This window comes from Syngnathus leptorhynchus, chromosome 5, assembly GCF_054491065.1.
Source record: "Syngnathus leptorhynchus isolate UIUO chromosome 5, UIUO_Slep, whole genome shotgun sequence".
Lineage (NCBI taxonomy): Eukaryota > Metazoa > Chordata > Actinopteri > Syngnathiformes > Syngnathidae > Syngnathus > Syngnathus leptorhynchus.
Genome location: NC_141199.1, coordinates 16,325,736 through 16,338,270, shown reverse-complemented (window position 1 = coordinate 16,338,270; position 12,535 = coordinate 16,325,736). Strand labels below are relative to the sequence as shown.

At 43.2% G+C, this 12,535-nt stretch overlaps 1 long non-coding RNA gene across 4 annotated transcripts in view; it reads left to right on the top strand.

Annotated features, from left to right (window-relative positions):
• Positions 1–8,115: 8,115 nt before the first annotated feature.
• Positions 8,116–12,535, top strand: part of LOC147057294 (uncharacterized) — a 50,151-nt gene continuing 45,731 nt past the window's right edge. For all 4 annotated transcript variants that reach the window (XR_015065991.1, XR_015065992.1, XR_015065990.1 and 1 more), the window contains exons 1-2: positions 8,116–8,221; positions 8,302–8,368. This is a non-coding gene — a long non-coding RNA (uncharacterized LOC147057294). The remainder of the gene's footprint in view (positions 8,222–8,301; positions 8,369–12,535) is intronic.

Here is a 12,535-nt window from a genome sequence, read left to right as displayed (position 1 = left end):
TTTAAAATGATCACTGTGTTGATATGACTCGCTCATATTTTCTAACTGCTTTGCACATCCTTGAACACTCCGAGTTGGCCGCACCGGTGTGGAGAATTTGTGGCCGGTGAATCAGGAAGCGTTCATTTTTGCTCTGTGGCGGACGTCCACTTGATTCGCTGGTCACTCACGTATGCCGTTTAAAGTTGTGTAGTTGCAGGCGCTGTGTAGGCATCAGTAGTCTTCCCTCTGCCCCTTCATCGCTCGTATCTGACTGACTATGAATAATTGACCCCCGTATTCCGGGCACTGGCTCATTACCGGGGGAAGCGTCCACCCGGTTTTGTGAGGCCACGAGCGCCCGCTCTCCCGCCTCGGTGTCCTCCCTCCACCCGTCCTTCATCTTTAATGGCCTGAGCTGTGATCCAGCTTCTTCAGCCGTCCACGCTTCATGTGGCAGATCTGCTTGGCAGTAGGCAGGAACCGTCCGCTTGCCAGGACGGACTTCTTTAAAGATTCTCTTGTGGATTGGACGATTTTTTTGGGTGGCCGGCAGGAGTTATCAAATACAAGAAGGCGGGAGAGTGAAATGTGACTAGTAGGGAAAGTTCACTGGCGGGGAGTTTGCAGACACTCGCTCCAACTAGAGGAACATGCCTGTTACGTTGAGGACATTTTGATGCGGAAGTCCATGTGTGAGAAAAGTTGCACCAGGCAGAGGAGTAACTTGAAGAATCCTCGCTACATGGATTTCCTTACCTATCCATTTGACATCTGTTGCTAACCAAAACAGCAGAGGCACATGTAACTCGCCTGGTGAACTACAAATCTACATTAAGCTAACCTAAAGCATGCTATGCTATCCAAAGTATAAATGTAGACTTGTCAGAGGCCAGATTTGAGTGTTTATTCCCTCTGTTTATGTTAAATACATTTATCTATGAATCAATCATTCTTCAGTAAGCTAAGCTAACCAATGCTATCCTATCCAAATTTGTCTAAACTCAGCAATATTAAATGTAGATTTAAAGCAGCTTTTGGTTTGTTAGCTTAGCATAACGTACCATAAAGTTGATTAGCTTTTGTTGTGTTAGCAGAGCTTAGCATAACACACCATAATGTTGATATTAAAATATGGCTTCATAGCATCAGTCGATGGGAAGGGGCCCTGCTCTGCTCTGCTCTGCTCTGCTCTGCGTGGCTTCCCGTGACAATAGCACATTAGCATCCATCAACATCACATAATGGCCACCGTCAAAAGCGGAAACACACGCAAAGAAGATGCCCCTCTTTATTAGCTGTCATCATTCTCCGAGAACATATGTGCAAATAAATGGCCGGCACCACACGGGGCACAAATGCGGTGAGAGGAGGGGTACGTTCGGGGGGGGGATGAAAAATCATCCCGGCCGCAAATGCAGATCTGGCCTCGGCCGCCCGTGTCAGTCGTCATTCGTCACTGTCGGCGAGGCCGCCTCTCATTAAGTGGCGTAGCTCCAGCCGCAACTTAATTTCCTTAAGAGGAACGGACACCTGATTCAATTGCGAGCCCATTACGCACTTGTTTTTCGCCTCGCCCACGGGCCCCTCGCGCGACCCAACAGGAATACGCGGAGGCTATATTAAATGTGGCCGACATAATTCCCAGACACATGATTCATGTCTCGCCCACAGCGTCCATCGCTCACCGGACGGGGCCCCCGCCCGCCCGCCCGCCCGCCGCTCTTTTTTCTCACCGTCATGGTGAGTAAGGTTGAATATTCTCCATCAACCTTTTGATATTTCAAGCCTTTTTTTGTTTTGTAATCAGTTCTTCTTTTTAGTGTTGACTATTGACACGTAGGCCTTGAAAGGGCGTCCCTCGCCACTTGTTATGTTGTCACTACTGAGCGTGGCTCCTAGCCAAAAATGACTTTTTTGGAAAAGCACTCCCGACAACCGCTTGTCTCGTCTTTCCGAGGATCACACGGCGTAAGATGTTCTCCTTTTGTCCGTTTGACGGCCGGTCTCCGTAGTTTACCTTTCAGTCTCAGCCGTCAATGGAGCGGTTGCCGTTGGAGACGGTTTGCCGTCCGTTTAACTGATCGCTGTTGGAATTTTTTTTTTTTTGTCATAGCTTTTATGGCGTTTGATACCAAAAAGACTGGCGGGTTCATTTCATATCTCCCGTTCGGTTGTATTGCCATGGAAATAATATTGAAAAGAAAAATATATATATATATATATATATATATATATATATATATATATATATATATATATATATATATATATATATATATATATATATATATATATATATATATATATATATATATATATATGAAATCATCCAGTAAGACCCAAAGAAAAAGAAATCCAAAAAATAATGTTAGATGAATATAATTGTATTTAATTGAAGTACTATTGTACTATTAAAATCAAGCCGCTGTTAATAAAAATGAGACTTTGCTGCTGTTTTTATTTTTGGTCACTTGACAGCAGCTTCACTCAGGCACAATCTTCCTGCTGCCTATTTTTGTTCCTATTCCCCATCTTTTTCCTCTCAGTTTCCTCTTTTTTCTTGTTTCATCCATACGTGCTGATGGCGGAGAATCACCCCCCCCCCCCCCCTCCCTCCACCCAAGCACCGCCATTCCACCCTAGCTCGTCCTCTCCAGGAGCATCAAAAAGAGGAGGACCCACACGGGGTGTTTGAAGAGCCCACCAAGGCTCCCCGATGGGTGGCGAAGCGGCAGATGCTGGAAAGCGCGGCGGCGTCTCTATCGAGGCAGCCGTCTCATCTGCTTTTGTTGCTTTGGCGCGCCGGCGTCTCTGGCAGCCAACTCTATTGTCGCTTGTCGGATTCCGGAGCTTTGCGGAATCTCCTGCTTCGGCCGCCGCCATGGCGGCAGCAGCTGCGGCCGCCGCCATGCTGACTGCGTGGCCTTTAGCACTCCGGGTGTGTGTGATTCAACACCTGCTCAACAACAGACTCCATCTCGGTCTATGGACTGGAATCCTGAATCTTAATTCTTCACCCGAGTCGGCCATTTTGGACAATTGTACCCTCACAACTTTGTTTTCACTTCCTGTCGGTGGAATGTTCACCTGTCTCAAAAGCTTTCTCCATATAGCGAACAAAGACTGAATCATTTTTTGTGGCGTTCCTCAGGGAATCGTACTAGATCCATTTGCGTTCTACTATCTTTCCTTGTCCCAAATAAGTTAACCTGAATATCATGAAGTTGATTGGACCATTCTTGCCATTATGTCTTCTTCTTCTTTGCTTTGGAGGTTCTGCTGGAGTTCAGTGTTTACAGTTTCTGCTATGTTTGCTTTTATAATTCAGCATTACAACTCTACTATCATATTTCATTAAACAACCATTTCAAATGCAAAAATCTTAATATTTTAGGTTTGTGCCCTTTTATGTGTGTGTGTGTGGGTCGCCTGTTCGATCCCCCTCACGTCGCCATCCAAAAGGGACCCCAGTGAAAGTCTCTACACATGTAGTCCTTGTCGATGAATTTAGGCATTTTTTTTTCTTACATTATTAATGAATATTTCAGTAGTTATTGCAACGAGCTTCTCATGTGCCTCTTCGCTGCTCCCAACGCTCATAAGCGAAGCGCTCGTCTAATGATTTAATTAATAGCATTGTGTCCGCACATGAAACGCTTCTATTTAATCAGCAAAATGGAGGGAAGTGAGATCAGGGAGGAAGGAAGGCGGGTTTGGGAGGGGCTTGACTGTCATCGCTTTCCTCGCTAAGCCACTAGTAAGCCCTGGGACAGCAGCATTTAATTGAGAGTTAATAAATAAATGTGGTTAGAGTAATCCCTGGATCCTGCCCCTCAGAGCTGCGCCTCCTCGTGTGTGTGTGTGTGTGTGTGTGTGTGTGTGTGTGTGTGTGTGTGTGTGTGTGTGTGTGTGTGTGTGTGTGTGTGTGTGTGTGTGTGTGTGTGTGTGTGTGTGTGTGTGTCTGTGTGAGTGGGTGTATTAGATAATGGTTTATTTACTTATGACATCACAAATTGCAACTATTGCAATGGAGTCGACTCTGGCGTAGTATCTTCCGTAATGTACATTTCATTTTCAAATAATAATAAAACAAAATATAATAATATTAAATATAATGGACAGTAAAAAAAAGTAAAAATTTAAGGGAAAAAAAAGAGGCTTCATGCTATATGAACCGCTTCATCGTGTTCACACACACATTTTCACATTAGGCTGACTGAAAAGAGTTTAGTGTGTGTTTAGCTAAGTCGGGGCAGCCCGCGGTCCGTCAGCCATCATTTATTGATGATGGTTCTTTGGAAAACGTGCCGTAAAAGTAAAAAAAAAAAAAAAAAATGAGACAGAAGAAGAAAAAGAAGAGTCCTAATGAAATGATCAACGTTGCTGAATAAATGATGAATGGGAATAAGAAAAGGCAGGGGCTCTCTCTGTGGAGTCAAGAGTGGAAGCACTGCCTCATTAGTCATGCAGTCTCATCACGTCCTCTTCTGGACAAGATGCCGACACTGGCGGGGGGGGGGGGGGTTAAAAAAAAAAAAACATCAAGACCAGTCATTGAATCCCATTCCCCAAAAAATTACCACCTTCTTTATCTTTATCTCCTTTTCTTGTCAGTATCTTCACCCGACGCTGGCAACCGTCAATGGCGAGCCTTATTTCTCACATTCTGCTTTTGCACCAATTGAAAAAGACAACTCGACTTTTTTTTTTTTTCGTACCTCGCTTCTTTCTGTCTCTGCGGACAACGTAAGTGATTCCTGCTCATGCAAATGATAAGGACGGCGCCCCCACTTTTGTCGTCGGGGTCTCATTAGCCAAGCAAGAGGCCAGACGTTGATTATTCTTGCCCGGAAAAATATCTGGAGGGATCGAACCCGAACGCCAGCGCCTGCCTGATTGAAGCTGACCATTCCTTTCTGGAACTTCTTTTTCCGTTTTGCAGAACCAAATAGCGACGCCGAGTCCTCCTGATGTGATAATCGGATCCGAAAGTGGCCATTCAATTATTTAATGGCGACACAACCGAGTGCCATTAAAGCATATTTTCAAGCGTGGTCACAGGTGCCTGAATGGGGTCCGCCCGCCTCCCTCCCTTTTTCTTCCCCCTGTCGTGAATTGATCCTAATCCAAATTAGGTGCGTCCTCGAAGGGCTCCGTCAATACATTGACTGCTTTTATGAGGGTCATCAAACAACCATTAGCGGTGGGGGGTGTGGGGGGATGTTAAGGGAGCGACCGCCCGAGGTGACTGATGAGCCGGGGGTGGGGGCGAGCGGGCGCAGGGGTCCGAGAGGACAGGTCGGTTATTGAGTGCCGAGGTCATTAGTTAAGCAAATCCCAGCTAATTTGCGGCGAAACGGAGCGGCTAATATCTAATTAGAACCGTTTTGCCACCAATGTTTCTATGAGGAAGATACGGCGATTGTGTAAACAAATGCAGTGCAGCTAAGGTTCTGGCTAGCGGAAGTCACAGTTGCTTTTTGGCAACCCATGAACCAAAAACAATAAAAAGCTTTCCGAAAAAGAAGGCAAAAAATGGCGATGTAGCGCTTTGCTAAAATGAAGATGTTACGTAATCGCCCCTACATCTGATTACAACTGATTTGTGTTATTGACTGACCAATTTGCAAAGATCAATCATGATTCATCACAGTCACAAATCATTTCTGCCCAATGAAAAACATGCCTGAATTTTTTTTTTGATGGAAAATCTCTCATCATACCCAAGAACGCTACTTTTTTTTTTTTGTTGCCTGCTGAAAAGTCGGCCATTTTGATTTGGAGACGACTTTTGGTAGCACATTCCAGAACGTGATTTTTGACGAATTCTTAGAAGGGAATTTCAACCCATTGATCCTCAATCGAAAGCAGGTTTTCTTGAAAGATGCCCGTTCGCAGAATAGAGGCCTTTGGTCGACATGATCGTCCCCATTGTAAAAGCCCCCCCCCCCCCAAAACAATATAAACAAACAACAAAACACCCATGAAACAAACACGCAGAAAAAGAACAAAACAATGCTGATATACCAACAATAGACAGACGAAAGAAAATGCCCTGGAGTATTCCCCAAAGTAGCTCGCAGGTATTAGCGCGCTAGTCTTTTGAAAGGCAACATCAACACGGCGGGGGTGTAAACAACCTGTCAGACGCTTGTCAACAGTTCACACTTTGTCAATTACATCTCAGCCGCGTATCCCCGGCCTGATTAACATGCGGCGTTTTAAGTCTAATTGTTGCGGAAAACAGTGTTTTATGTTGCCGCAGTGGTAATAGGCGACGATAGATGCATAAAATTAGCATACATTTCCCCGGACTCGGAGAATATGTGATCGTTGCGCCACAGAGAATTGCTCTAAGTTAAGGGAAGTTAATTTCATTATCTCCTCCTCCTCCTCCTCTTCCTCCACCTCCTCCTCGTCGTTTAAAAGCCTCGCCACTTTGCAATAATTGCAAAACAGAATAAAAGATTAGCCCGGGACGGCATGACGTGCGTTAATAAAGTGTGATGGAATGTGAGCGTTCCAGAGCGCGGACCAATTACGGCAGCCAATCTTCGGCAGAGGGAGGAAAGGGGGGTCGGGCATTGATGGTGCGGACGGTTCAGTTGGTGTTTGAGCCAACCGATGGGGAGCTAGCAAGCTAATTGTAGCACGCTAATTGTCACGCCTCACCTCAGGAAGGGCGGCCACTTGATGTGACTCAATATTGGGACGAATTGTTTTTTATTTTGGTTTTCAAAACAAGGCAGTCATGCTGGTTTGTGTATAGAATTTAAATGTAAATTTAATTTCAGTTTCTTGAAAATATCAAATCTTCAACCAGCCTACCTTTGGGTTGAGAAACTGTGTGGGCGGGATTATTTAAATGAGCAAAATCTAGAAGGACAAACTCACAGACACACTTTAGGAATGAGCTAGCTTGTATTAAGCAAGCTACTAGCAAATGCTGTTAATATGTGCTTTCAACAACATGCTACCGACATTTTAGAAAAAGAGCTTGCTTATCTTAAGCTAGCTTCTAGCAAACACTGCTAATATGTGCTTCCAACAACACGCTGGCTTTGCCACAATAACGCTCGAAAATTGAGCATCTTTACCTTGGCGAACTTCAACGTCACGGACGGAGAAACTTAAAGCACCCAAGACACATTTTCGGACAATAAAACTTTTCAGTCAATAATATACCAAAAGTAAAAATAGCCGACAATATAGTTCATACATCTCTTGGCTTAATTGGACATGATGACACATGTAAGTAGGTTAGAAAGGTAGAACCTGGCACACACAAGCATAGCAATGTGGCCTCATCAAAACAATGCGCTGGCTTCCTTTGTTGTCAAACTCTTCCTCGCGTCATTGCATATTCATGCGGGTGTATTTAAGCCATTTCTGCTGGCATAAGCATGCAGGCGCAGCGGCTCGGCTGTCACTCCCCTCGCCGCTCTTTGCCACTTAACCTACCTTGTTACTTTGAGAACATGCCATTTCATATTCCTGACGCTCCACGCGGATCGCGGGCCTCCACATGCGCTAAGCAGGGTGATTTGCAGTCGCTTGGGAGAACGGCGACTAGTAGCGACGCTCGCAGGCTGATGCGGCGGCTTGCGGGGAGATATTGAAAGCATTTCTCTCTAGTAATAAAGCGTCAAACGCGCTGCTCGGTAATGGAGAGATGGAATGGACTCATGGCAATCGCAAGATGGTTGTCACTATAAATATTTGCCTTTTGTGCAGTGCTGGAAAGGCCTAGCTTGGAGAATGAACTCTACCCAGGCTAATGTGGTTCCAAGATTGGAATAGAAAAATATTTGTTGCTTTTTAGTTTGAATCTGTGTATCATTTGTTCAATTCTAAATGGTAATTTTGATCCAAAAATGTGACTGATAGGTTTGTACACATTGTAACTGCCGAAGTCGAAGCAGTAGTGTCTTTCGCCGCTGGGTAGCGCTGTTGTGGCTCTGGCGAAGATTCAAGTTTTGCAATGGTGCGCAAATACATTTTATTTGAATTTATTTTTATTTGTTGATGTTTGTATATTGATTGTAGAAGTGTCTTATTAATATTAAATTACAATAGAAAAAAAAGTAAATCCGACTTCAAAGGCACTTCCGGTTTCTGAGAACGAAGCGGGAAGACGACGTCATGCTACAGCGCTACAGCTAACGGCCGACCGACGACGATACATCGGGAAGTTAATGAGTTGAATAAGTTTATTAAAGTACCCGGTTGTTCACAAGTGGTATGTATGTTTTACTTTTACTTTTGAATTTGATGTGTATGTTTGTAAATGTAAGTTTATTTGATATGTTATCTCACCAGTTCGACGGTGTGGCAGTGATGTCAAAGAATTAAGACCACAGTAAACATCTGTAACAAAGGTTTAAAGGTAAGTTTTTACCTTGTTTTTTTTATCTAGAAATGAAAATTTAAAGGTAAAGTATTATCTTTTCATGTGACAAGCACCAAAATGGGATTCATTTTTTCATTTAATCATATTGTGATGTTTTATTATTTTATTTCTTATCATATGACTCATTGAAATTGATAAATCGATTCATTTGAACCTCAAATGTTGACATTTTTGTCAGTGCGTGTTTATTTACTGAACTCCAAAAATAACAAATTGATCCAAACTTAAGGCAAATTTTTTCGTATGTTTGCTAAGTGCAATCATGTGGACACTTAAAAAATAGGAAATAACATCTACATTTATTTCAAAGGTGTTAGGGTTCCACCTAATGTGCTCTCTCCATGTGCAAAGCCATTCGCAATTTACCAAATCAGTGCGACCATGAATTACCTTAATTAAAAACATCACCCGCAGCTCTTTCTATTGATCACCGCCGCGTTAAATCAAAAGTAATGTTGAACAGTTAGCCAAGAAAGCGATAGCTGATTAATCAAGTGCCGCTCAATCATCGCGTCTTTTTCACCATTTTTTTTCTTCATTTTTACGCAAAATTTTCCCCCCCTTTTCCTTCCTTTCAAGCTCGACGTTTTTGTATTTTTAATCATTTTTTTATGCCCGTTTTTCTCCCTCAGCGCTTCATTTGATGTTTTGTAACTTTTTCATGTGTTGCCAGTGGACCGCCCCCGTTGCAAAAAAAGGAGACGCTTCCCTTCTCGGGGTGGCGAGGACGGGTCTGAATATTTTGCCATTGATGAACGCCTTTGATAAGTCCTCCTGCGCGGGGTCCTGAGTGATGTCATAATGGTGGGATGACGACCGACCGCGGGCAAAACATCCCAAAACCGCAGTGGCGGGTAGCAAACTTTTTTTTTTTTCGAAGGCCTTCGGCATTGCCTGTGTTAAATATTACAGCAATGTTTACCCACTCTGGAAGTTGTGGGGCGCGTTCCACCGGGGGAGTTTGTGTGTGGGGGGGGGGGGCGTGTTTATGGTCAAGCCGTGGCGTCTGTCAAGCTAGTTAAGTCGGGATATTTGATCACTTGTTGTTTTGACTGCCGTTTTCATTCCTGGCCAAGACTTCATAATGCATGAAGACATTACGTAGTGATGAAGAAGCTTGGCGGCCGAGTCAAGGAGCTCGGAGGAACTTTTTGGGAGAAAACTTCTCGCTACTCAGTATACATTTAAAGGCGGGTTTCACATTTTAGGGGCTAGTTAGTCGGAAGTTGTACACTCTTTAGCACACCTGTTTAACTATAACACTTGAATATTTTAATATCATTTTACATTAACTCTGCCCAGCGGGAAGGCCCAGATTAGCCAAACCGGCGGCCGAGCTAAACTCAAGTCAAGGCGCCGGCGTATCGTTTTAAAAGTCAACCTTAGTGGAGCGCTTGCCGTGTTTCCTGTTGCAGGTACGGCAGCGATCTAACAAAAGGTTACAAAGGAAAAGAGGCAAACTTGTGTCCTGGTTTCCCTACTCGATAATGATCACTTGAAAGTGTGTGTTTTTCCCCCTGCCGCTCTCTCTCCCCGCCAACGGTGCGCCGCAGATGAAAGGTAGTTCCGGGGCTAGTGCACCGGCGCACATCTGACTGAGGCAGGTGTTAGAAATGTAGATGGCTGGCGGAGACTAAAGACAATACAAATTTGAAGTGAAACGCTACTGGCACGCCTCCTCTGTTCTTAACGCGTCAAGCCCCGGGCCCATCCATTATTCATGCCGTTGTGCTTTTCGTCGCCGAGGTGGAGGTGTCTGTTGCACTTAAAGAGGCGAGCGCCACCTCGCCTGGCAGGAAAAAAAAAAAAAAAGAGGCCCCCTTGTTCTGCCTGAGCCTTTTTAATGATGGGATCAGGGGGCGAGAATTGGTGGCTCAAGCGCCAAAAGAAAGCAAGACGAGGGAAAAGATGATGATGATGATGGGCTGGGTGAAGAGGTGGTGGGGTGGGGAGGGGTGGAGTGGCGTGGGGGGGGGATTCTTGTACACTGGGGGTATTTTTCAAAGCAGCGCCGAGTTGAAGCCATTGGGAGACTCCTTTGACTTTAATCTTGGGCTTGCTTCTTTGAAAATTACGACCGAGGACCACGGTTGCTTCATTAAAAGACACACTCGCTTTCTTGTGTAGTTTCAGCCAGATTTTTTCCCCCTTTTACTTTTTTTCTATCTATATATTATTTTTGTGCATGCGCTGCTGATTTCATCTTCCCAAGCTCTTGTCAAAAAAAGCCCATTGAGCAAGTTTAGATATTTGGCCCTTGGATGCTAATTGCTATCTTTTAGGTGTCCACTTACTGGAGCTCTTTATGTTTTATTCCAGGAAAAAAAAAAAAAACAAGAGCTTCAACTTTCCTGGAGTTACGACATGTGTTGCTCATCCTATGAATTTTTGGGCTTAATGATTTGGAAAACTAATATTCTGGATTTTTTAGGTAATTTTATTAATATAATTATATTTATGTAACTTTAGGTCATTTTATTTATTTGTTTATTTATTTCTATTTATCTATTTATCTACTTATTTATTTATAGATTTATTTAACAGTGGCATCAACCATACTTTATGTTCAAACTGAATACATTTCTCAAGCTCTGTAGATGTTGATGGGAAGGGACTATGTCATAGTTTTCTAGGTAATACACGTGACATTTACCCCGTCGTCAGTCTGCTGTGTACGGAAACAATCATTAGGTCGGAAAAACAAGTGTTGCTGCGACAGGATGAATTGGTTATTAATTGCTTCTTGTGCTCACTTGGAGCGGAATTAAAACGATCAAAACGCCTGGTGTGACCCGGTGACTTTTAAAAGCGACAGCTCAGACGTATTTGTGGAAAAGGTTGCACTCATTCATTCCGACCGGTCAATTTGTTTTATTGCATCTTGTGGGACACAAATCAAAACACGTGAAAGAGAAAGCAAGCACACAAAGAAAAATGAAGCGACTCCAGTTGAGTTTGAGTCACTTTAGTTGTGATTGCGTAAGGGTGTGTGCATTTCTGCAATCATGTTATCAGTTCTTTTAGGGGGGAAAAAAGTTTGACGATTTATCTTGCGCTCTTTTTTTTGTACACCATAAAAATGTGCCATTTTCTCAGGGGTGTGTAGACTTTCGATCTCGTTACCCCTTTTGTTATTGACTTGCTTGACTGTGTAAACAGAACCAAAATACAATTCAGAAATTAATATTCTACTCAGGCGACTTGCATGATTTATTATTTAACTCCTGATCTCATTGGAACTCTCAGGTTCATATTTACAATCATTTTTTTTTTGATAACCAAAACAGCAGAACGTACTAGAGCACATAAATAGTCTTTAATGACAATTAGCGTTCCGGTTGCTAATTTTGTGTTAATTTTATTTCCTACCTCTCTCTCTGAGCTTCCCTCCTGAATCTCCACTTTATAAAGTCATCATAAGTCCACTCATAAATGTTCAGCAATCTCTAAACGACCTGAAGATTGCTTTTTTTCTTTTTTTTTGGTTTGTTTTGTTCCAGCCTTGTGCTTGGTGAAAGAGCCCAACTGTGGCTTGCGTACACATGAAACAAACAAAGAAACACGCCGAGCACTTTGATCAGGCGATCCATAAACAAAGCCTCGCTCGCAAAGCCACTGCAACGGGGCTTTGAGTGTGCACATCAAACTGCGTCAAATCATCAATAATAAGCCCCGAGTCCTCGGAAGGCTGCCACTCTCATAACGATGGTGGACACCGTGTTGCGAGTTGACAAAAACTTCACTTGATATTGGTGGCTAACAAACAAGCAAATTGTAACCATAGAAAGAACTTTTCAATCCAGTTGAACTTTGTCTATGACTTTTTGAGACTTTTTGGTGCATCCTGTGATGATAAACATGTCTACCAGATTTCATATTGATCTGTGAAACTGGTGAAATGTTTTGTAAAATCTTCCCAAAATGGCTGCTCAATTTTGTATTTTGGTCCTTTACATTTTTATGTGCGCCCTGTCCACCCAATTCTGTATTAATATTAAGCTGTTAATGAAAAATGGCCGACTTCCTGTTGAACTTTGTCAATGGCCCCTTGAGACTTTTTTGTTCATCCTATTATGGTAATTCATTGTCGGTTGGTAAAATCAATAATGGGACCTATGAATAACTTTTGGAAGATTCATGTTG